The following is a 9,403-nucleotide window of genomic DNA, read 5'->3' as shown; positions in this document are numbered from 1 at the left end:
CCCATGCATTTCTCTTCCTGAGGAACCATGCAGTCTGGGGGTCAGCATGTGGGTGGGGGAGGGAGAAGGGAAAGGCGTCCATCCTTGCATGTGGTTTTGCATTCAGGCTGTCTGATGCCAGCCTAAGAGGGACACTAGGGACAAGCAGAGATGAGACAGCAGAGGGTTTCAAAGGCAGTATGGATTTGTGTTGGACTAAATTGACTGCATAACTGTGACCTCAGAGGGATCCTCCAGAGCATGTATCCAGTGCAGGAACTGGTCGTCAGCAGAGGAGACGTGGCCCAGGAGGACAGGCTGCCACTGGAGCTTTGTACCCCAGCAATTCCCATTTAATGAAAGTCTTCAGACATCACTGGCAGGGAGTATGATTCAGCACAGCCTTTAGATTGATGTAATTTGTAAGGCTCAGACTGATACATTTTATCCCACAACACTGTTTAGAAGCAATATGTAGAGTTTTTAAGCCGAGGATCCTGGAATTAAGAAAGTAAGTAAACAAATTACTAATAGCAAACAGGAGTTTTGGGAGTGGGAGGTGCAAATGGATATGAAAGCTGAGTGACAAGGAAGAAAAACAAACAAAAATACATCAAACTGCATCTACCAGTTACTTTCATCTCAGTGAAGCAGGTCTCTGAGGCAGTTTCCCCAAACAGCAGCAATTTCTCTATTCCATTTGGAAAAGGAAAACATGGAAAAACTTCACAAGTCAAGGGAAAAAAACAAGCAGGAACAAACAGGAAATACACTGTTAAATGTAAGATTTTTAATTTTTGGTGATTCCTTCCACAAAGGTCCCTCAGTAGTCAGATACTCCTCATCTCTAAATGTTAAATTGTATTCATTATCACAGTATTTTTCTTGTTAACCAATGATATTTTTATAATACACATGTATTTATATTTCTTAAGAGTTTGAAGATTTTTTCTCATTGTTTCGAAATTGGGATTGCTTTGCATTGGAAAATACTTTAGAAGAAGAATGCAGGGCATGGAAAACAATTGACATCCCTGTATCTCGTCCTTGTCTGTGGCCCCACAGGTGGCAGGGAGGAGACAGTGCTTCCTTTGGCTACATGAGTAGGAAAGAACTGATTATCAGGGCCAAAGGAACACAGGACTTGTCCAATCTCATACATCCAAGTAAGTCTGTAATAGACATCTACTTCAGAAGGCCCCATAAAATGTGTAGTCAATAAATCTAAGCTAAAAAACAGGTTTTCAACATCCTCTGACCCAAAATACCTAAAGAAAAAGACTGAGAGCCACAGCTATTAAAAAAAAAAATAAGATACAAGAAGAGGTCAGGAGAGATTGGGCATTGCAGAGGCCCTTGGTTTCTGCAGTAGTAGAAAGTATATGACATACAGTCCTAGCAAGAGGCACTCTACTCCACTTTCTCTTACCAAGGAGGAAATCAACCTTACCACAGTTCTTCCAAAGTAGATCTGAGAGGCAAACTCCTGGATCTGAGTTGGCTAGATGAGCATCCATCTAGTAATTGCAAATCAGTGTGAAGGATCTCAACATCCTCTTTCAGACAATACAGTGGTTTTGTGTAGTTTCCATCAAAACAGCAAAGTATTTTATTGGTCTGTGTATTCTGCTTTTAAAAGTTCTTTATCTTGTACCCTTCCCTTCTCTGCCTAGATGCAGGTGTTTCTAAGTGCATCCTTGTAATCCATTATCATCTTAATGCTACAGTCAGGATTCTTTGGCCTTCGTGTTCGGTTTTGTTTGGAGGTATGATGTGAATAATGTTAACGGAGAATGTTTACAGATGGGATGCACCAAGTGGGAATAAGATTCTATGTACAAACTCTGCAGCATGAGGTTATGTTAATAAAATGTATTTCAAAGACTTAGGCCCCTGATAGTATGCTGATTCCAAAATTTTTCATATTGCAGACAAGATCTGACACTAGAAGACCTCGAGCTACCTGGCTGAGGGAGAACAGGTAGTCTGTTCAGCCAGCAAGAAGCACGAAGTAATGGGGGGGAAAAAAAAGTCTCCATGACAGCCAGGTCATGACTGATTTATAAACAGCTGCAAAAACCCATCTTAAGGCCAATCTAACCAACTGCAGACTTTGGCACAGCATGCCCATGTCATATGTATACAAGGTATGATAACGGACAAGTAGTCAGCACAGTGCTGCACTTCCAAAATCTTGTAGAGGAATCTACTGCTCAGTATTAAAACTGGGCAATAGACTATAATATCCCTGCAACTGCTTCTTTGAGCTCTTCTTCTCAAGTCTTGCTTCTATCCACACATCAACTGCACCAAGCAGATGTCTCATGCAGCTGAGGAAGCAGTGCTGAATTCCAGGCAGAGCAGGTGGCAAGTCAGTTTTAAGGGTTTCATCTAAAAGACCAACATAATGATATAGGACTCTAAGGCATTCAATTCATCAGTGCTTGCAAGGTGATGGAATCAACAATAACAGGATTTATTTGTTACACTGGGAGATACATTCTTCATATTTTTTTATCCTTGTTGTCAGTCATGTGATTGCATGACTAGTTGGGGAATCAGAGACAACTCTAATGGAAAAGAGAAATTAGGTCATCTGGTCCATCCTCGCTGCCAGGACATGACTGTTCCCTGCAGTGGATCGCTTCCCACACAGTTATCTTTCCAACTGTCCTTTAGAAGATGGAAATGCAATTCAGAGTCCCATTTGGCTATGGCTTCCAGAGCTTTTGACAACTTTTTATTTGGCCAAGAATGCTTAATGGGAGAATCAGATCTAACAACTTTAAATACAATTCAAAGAAAGAAAAAGCAAGTATCAGAATTTCATTCTCAATAAAAACTTTTTAATAGAAAAATTGTGCAGTATTTGGGATAATTGAGGACAGTGTTTTCATTAGACAGGAAATAGCTTCTGTGACTCAATTCTACAAATTAAACAATAAGTTTCCTGCTAAAAAGATCAAGCAACTAATTCAGTAAGTAGTTTAGGAAGCATCCAGTACTCATGATACTTTGAGCAGACTGTCATCAGGAGACCAGCACTATTGCTAGCTGACTGTAGGTATTCCAGGTTGCCTTGATAGATTACTCCAAGGATCCCCATCCTTCAGCAGAACATCTCGATGGGCAAACACTCAGACTATACAGAGCAGGATTGGTTATTAAGGAAAAAAACACAAATGGAAAAACAGTGATAGAACTTACACTTAAGGAAATGGCAAGCTACTTCCCTTTCAGCAGCTTTAGCATGACTTCCATGCTGCCTGCAAATGCAAACAACCCCCATCTTTTACCACTACATCACCATGCTCATTGAGTAAATCCAGTATTTGAATTAGTAAGTGGCAGTCCAAGTATTTCCCTAAGGTTGATCTCCTTTTCCAAAGGACCCATTTGCTTCATTTTATCCAGAGATGTGACCATGTAGTTTGGTTTAAGGATTGATTCACTTTCTGAAGTTAGGCAGGGTTTCTCCAAACTCTACTCAGCCTCACTGGAGCACTTCCTTTGGCTACCAAATTCTCATCCTTCTTTGCCTTCTCATCTACATCATTTCTTGATGTGTTTAGACCATCATCATTCACTAGAGAATTTTGTTTGAACTTTACTCTGCAGCAACATTCTCACCAGAGAGGACTCAAAAGCATTTAAGGAACTTCAGGAGAAACCCAGCAGTTCAGAAACAAGCTCATCATGACAAAATGAGTAATGTCTTCTCTAGATCTTCTCTGAAAAGATCACGACCACTGCAACCTCAAGTACAAGTGCATGTGGTTGCTTTTTATGTCCCACCAGAGAAATCTTAAGATTTTTTTGACAAAAGATGCCTTTTTCCCTTCTCCAACAGAGGAAGAGTGCTTTCAGGTACTCGGGAGTTCAGGAATAAAACAGGTTACTCTCTCCAGTTGCCTTATTAAATCTTCAAATTAATCCACGTAGTTTTTCCTTTTGTCCCCAGCAGAACTACAAAGACACTGCAGGGTTATTCCATCTCTACTATAAACCCTGAAGTTATTGTCAAGTTCTTATTATCCTACTTGTCTTTTAAAGTACATGAGAGCACTCTGTATTTCATTCCATTACATAAATAATGCTTGACCTTGTGTTAATTTAAATGGGCTTTATCCCACGATTTTAGGTAGTCATTGAGGATACCAAAGGTTGTCCAAAATTCATGTCATGAAAGGGTCAGCATGCCAGGTGGGAGTTCCTAGGGTTTGGATGCTTGTGTATGTCATGCTCTCCACAGCAGGGCTGTGAAGCTTTACTGTAATAACAATAATTATTAGAGCCACGGTGACATGACAATTTTCCTTGGCTTTGATGCAGTAACAGGTTTCTAGATTCTGCTTGATGAGGAAAGATGTGGTTACTAACAGAACACCACACTGAATTATAGACCTTTTGTAGGTGTAGCAAATTCCTACTGTTAGAGAAAAACAAAACGTTCCAGTATTACAAATCCACTCAACAGTCAACTTGTTTTCTTTCCTGTTACTTTTCTTACTGCACCGTTTTATCCTAGTAATTTATTAATTAGTAATAAGGCCTGCCTGGTTGTCTCAACCAGTGAAATTCAGAAAGTCAAGGAATACAATAAGAAGTTCCAGGGTGCTGATAGCGATTTCATATTTGTACCTGGCTGGAAAAAAAAAAAAAATTACATTTGGAAAGCTTGAGCACCTTTGAAAAATTAAAGCACCTTTGACAAGAATGTTTCGCCCTTTCTCCTCTGGTTTTAATTGGACAAAAATATTTACAATTGACCCATCAGTCAAGACAGACAGATAAGCAACATTTCCTTTCTATCTTTTAAGACAGTGAACTAACAAGTGAGCCATTTTTATAAAGAGCAGCCATTTAGAAAAAGAAAATATGTTTATTTCTTTCAAATGTCAATGCCCATGCTCCTAAAGATCATTCTATTAGACAACCAAAACAATTCCTTCTTCCTCAGCTGTTCTGTCCCTTCGCAACAGATTCTTTGCAGATGCATTCCAAAACAGATTGCCTCCTTTACTAGCCAAATTATCACTGACAAAATACAAATCTAAGTATTGCAGACCATCAATAGACTGAATCCTCACTAACATCAGCAAAACCTTGAGCAAAAGAATGTGCAGCATAAGGACAAATCTCTGAAAACCAATTACTGTTGCAGGTGTATTGAAGTTCTGCTATGTACTATCCCTGCATACCACAAAGTGTTCCTGGAGCACTCTATTAATCTAAGATTCCTCTCTGTGCAGAGCAGCTAACAGCAGAATGCTTACAAGATTTAGCCAACAGGCAGCACTGACACAAAAACAAGTGGGTAGAAACTAGCTAAGAGAAAGCTTTTATTTGAATTTCTAGCTATCAGCAGGATGAGGAACTCGAACAGGCTTCCAGTACCAAAGGAGGAGAAGAATCTAATACCAGCCTGGATAAACATACTGTGTAGTGCCTGTGATGGCAATGAGTGGGATGTGATATCTAGGGGGTCTCCTCCAGACTTATTTAAAGTACATAAACCACAGCATAAGTTGTCCCACTTTGAAGCAGAAGTCTTCAATTGGTTAGGCTGGCACACTTAAAGCTGTATTCTACACAGGAACCATTTATATTATTATTTCTACAAATTTATATTTTTAAAATTACTTATCAAAGCTGCTGGTTTTGAACCACATTCCACAGCTCCACTAGAGGTGATCATGTACTCTTGGTACAGAACAGCACGTAACCATCTCATTGCTTGTAGAATGGAGCAGCACATGCAGAGATATAAACATCTTTTCAGCCTTGACCACACACCAGACCTTCACATGTGTAACTTTTAAGTGACAAAGTATCTTAAGTCCTTTCCACTCCGGAGGCAATAACTAAGAGACAGCAGTGTTTGCATTCAATATTCTGATAGATGGGCTCTGGTTTTTTTCATTGTCCTGCCTTACAACTTTCAGGAGCGATCATTTTGCTGTATCTTCTCCCCTCTGGGATTCTACACACCTGGTACCTGGGTGCAGACCATCCCCTCAAGTATTTTCAAGGTGCAAGAGATGAGAGCAATCAGAGTGCCTTCAAGCATCTCCCCACCAACCATCCAGTGTGCCCAGCCCTCACTCCAGAGCCTTAGAAGGACAGGGTAGGAAGGAAGAACAAAGCAAGGACAGCTGGAGTAGACCAGAGCAGGAGAGTAACCAGAACATTAGAAACACAGTTGTAGGGACAGAAGTTTCACAGGAGAGTAGTTTTGAACTTGGCTGGTAAATAATTCAAGTGGGCCCAGCAAAAGCCATAATTTTGTTTCCCACTAGCATTATTGAAACTGTCCCAGATGGTGTAAAACTTGAGAGGAGGGACAAAATGGAATATCAAAAATTGAGTCAGTTAAATTGCCTCTAGCTGCAATTCCACTGTACACAAACTTCTTTGGTGATACTCTGGTACTCCTTGAGAAGTTCCTCCTGTTCCTCCCACTGATGAAACTGTCAACCATCTCTCAATCACAAACCTTAACAGCAATAAACTGGCATGAGTTTCCACTTGACACAATGCTTACTGAGCACTAATATTTATTTGAAGGATATTGGCATAGCTACATATTAGCAAATATCTATACTTTGAAGTGTCCAAATAAAAATATATTTTATGTGGGTGCTTATTCTAGGTTTGCATAAAACCCTGCTGAAGACCTGATATATGAAAATTGAAAATTATGTTCTCAAGGCTCTAACATTAAATGTGAATTAAGTAATGAATAAAGTTCACCAACTACTGAAACCTTTAAAATCATATAGCAAGATCTTGTTCGGACCATTTAGTCTGATCAAATCAGCTCTATAAACGAAGTTTGTCACCTATACATTGAAACCAATGAAATTATGCTAACAGAACAAAGGCAGCCTTTTATATAAGGTGGATTTCTCAAAAGGGATGAGAGTGGCAAAACCTTGGCTTTGCCATTTCATAAAATAGCCCAAGTATTCTGTTGCCTCCTGGTTCACGTTGGCATAATTTGTTCTATGAATAGAAACAAGTATTTTTTAAACTTCACTGGGCTGATTCATGCATCCTGGCTTCAGTATCTCTAACACATGCACAAAATCTCTTTGGAAGCCTTGAGTTACGTGAAGAATGCTATACAGTGTTGTTATTGCTGTCACTGCTGAGACAAACTATCACTCCCTGGCTGTCACAGCAGATTTCCTTAGGGAATGCAATTTAAGTAATTCATAGCATAGAAACAAACATCTCTTCTCCCTCTCATTTTCCTCCTTTTTACAGGACTGTAATGAGCCCCTTTTATTTTTTCCAACAGATTTACAACAGATCGGAAATACCCAGCAGCTGCTCAGCAATAACAACTTCAGCAGCCATAGGTGATTTCAAGCCAAGGCCTAAAAAAGGCCCAACTCTTCTCCCTCCAAACATGTTTTAGGAACTGTCCTTTTGTTTCCAAAGTTGAGGGACTTTACAACGACAACGCCCACAATGACAGGAATGAGGATTTAACTAAGCAAAGAGGTTGGACAACAGAGAAGATAATTTGCAATAAAAAAGATTATGAGCCACTTCTAATGGCATTCACAGAATCTCTGTTCCGGGATTCTTATACTGATGTCAACTCACAGATCCTACACTAGAGACAAACTGCCCTAAACTAGTTGGCATATACAGAAATACAAATTTTAAAATACTTGATGTCATAGTTTCAGGCTACACTTTATTATCAGGTGTACTCATGACTATGTGGCAGAAGACAACAAAGCATTCCTCTAGGAAGCTGGAGTCCTTGCAGCATAGTGGAAAATATCATGGCAGTAATCCAAAGCTGGTACTAACATTTCACCCTTCCCACCCACTCTGGCATTTTATGCAGCTGAAAGCTGGCCAAGTTGTAATTGCTGGAGCTTTCAGCAGCCGTGTCAGCTAGCCACACCCACACAAAAGAGGGCAGTTAGTTTTTGTTACAGAAGTCTGGGATTTCAGCTGCACAATGGGAATCTCAAGTCTGTACTCTTCCAGTAATGTCTGGAATAAATGAGAAAGTCTGCCCTTTTCCTACATATGATGATTTATTGCCAAATTTTACCTGGGAGGGGAAGACTGCAAAGTCATTTAGGGAATTACAATCCATCCCTTTTTTTGGCATCATCCCATTCCCCTATACATTTCATTCCCTCCCTCCTCCAAAACACTGCAAATATTTGGCCATATTTTGGAAGTAACAATGAGGAGAGATGCTGCTGTATTCATTATTATTAAAATTAAAAAGCTGATGCTGCAGTTTCAAGACTTTTTTCATGTAAAATGGAGATGCAATGAACAAGAGACAGCTAGAATTTGTCCAGCTTGGTAAACATAAAAAAGCACATTTAATAAATTAAGCTATAATCTAGACACAAGGCCCAGCTCCTGTTCCTGTAAGGAAAACTGACAACTCTCTCCCCAAGGTGCAAAAGAAAAGAAACAAGAGAACAGCATTAGCTGACAGTAGTGCAAGCTGAGACAGCAGCCAAAAGACAGCAAAGAAAGCAAACCCTTAAATGAGCAGATAAAGCTGACTGCTACATGTCAGTACCCAAACAGCTTTACTAGAGAATGGCAGCACTAAGGAACTAAAACCTTTACGAAACATATAAAGGGTCAGTAAGAAATGTGTGGGCAAGGGGACATTACGAAACAAAAACACCGATTAAAAGAAGCATATGAGTTTATGTAGAGTCCTGCCACACAATACTTTTTCAAAGTAACTGCATGAAGAAAATGGAGTTGATACAATTTTTTTTTAGGGTAATGTATGTCAATTGAAACGCAGAATCTGAACAGTTTTATTGTAGGAACACTCATTGTGCACACTCAATGAATAAGAACATGGAAGGTGGAAGATATACCACCAGAAGCCTTCATGGACTAGTAATGTATATCCTTTTTCGTAATGTAATTTCCTGTCCAGCCACAACACTAACAAGAGTTAAATATTTTCAAAAAGCCACCAACATGGGAAAGTAAGAGGTAGAGATGTAGGAAAAAACTCCTAAGGGATCTACAGGGGGAAAGAAAAAACAGAGCAACATATTGTTACAAAAAGCTCCAAAACTGAGGGAAAACAGTAACACTGAATGCAGCCTAAAAACAAGAGAAAGCAGATTATGACGTGGCAGCACGCGAATTAACATTCGAGAGCAGGAGAAATTCTTCTGCGTTACTAAACGTGTCGCTGGAACACTGTAATGAGGTCCATCACGAAAAGCACTACAGGAGAACACAGCAGAGAATTCCAATAGATTACAAAAAACAAAGCATAATTTAGATGAGAAGGTAAGATTTGCAAGCCATGAAAGAGTATCAAGAAATTTGCTATCTTTTCTTAGGTCACTACTAACGTGAATCCATTTCCTCTAGTAGATTTAGTTATTAAGAAGTCCACATGTCAGAG

Source organism: Corvus kubaryi, unplaced genomic scaffold (genome assembly GCF_017639235.1).
Source record: "Corvus kubaryi isolate FWS band 111438036 unplaced genomic scaffold, C.kubaryi_AGA036_p1.0 37354, whole genome shotgun sequence".
Lineage (NCBI taxonomy): Eukaryota > Metazoa > Chordata > Aves > Passeriformes > Corvidae > Corvus > Corvus kubaryi.
The sequence above is the reverse complement of the archived record's forward strand: the minus strand, read 5'-3'. Positions refer to the sequence as shown.